The sequence below is a fragment of the Penaeus monodon genome, chromosome 23 (assembly GCF_015228065.2).
Source record: "Penaeus monodon isolate SGIC_2016 chromosome 23, NSTDA_Pmon_1, whole genome shotgun sequence".
In the NCBI taxonomy this organism is placed as follows: domain Eukaryota; kingdom Metazoa; phylum Arthropoda; class Malacostraca; order Decapoda; family Penaeidae; genus Penaeus; species Penaeus monodon.
This window is the reverse complement of record NC_051408.1, coordinates 44,407,333-44,407,702: the sequence shown is the minus strand read 5'-3', so window position 1 is coordinate 44,407,702 and position 370 is coordinate 44,407,333. Positions and strand designations below refer to the sequence as shown.

The following is a 370-nucleotide window of genomic DNA, read 5'->3' as shown; positions in this document are numbered from 1 at the left end:
GCTACATGTCCAAGGTTGTAGACAGAGATGGGCAGTATCAAAATACACATCGATTGATACCTTTTATCTGTATCAGTGTGTGCCTTAGCTACTAAATAACAGTGTCATTTTATCAGTATCACTAGGATGCCTTTTTCAAAATGTATAAAAAAATTAGACATTGATACATTTACATAACCAATTTGAAATCAAAATTATTTTTCATAAATTGCAAAATGACCTATCTCTCTATTCCAATTCTTATTTGTGATTATCATTTGTTCTTCTAGTGTTTCATGTGCTGTAGAAAATAAATTAGGGTACAGTTTAATTTTTTTGTTTTGTTTTGTTTATCAATATACTTATTTCTAGGGAAGCCTTTTTTAGAATT

General features: G+C 28.6%; 1 protein-coding gene across 1 annotated transcript in view; it reads right to left on the bottom strand.

Moving 5' to 3' along the window:
* The window catches only part of LOC119588107, a gene marked incomplete at its 5' end in the record, with an annotated part of 43,647 nt that overhangs the window by 25,348 nt on the left and 17,929 nt on the right, over nucleotides 1–370 (bottom strand).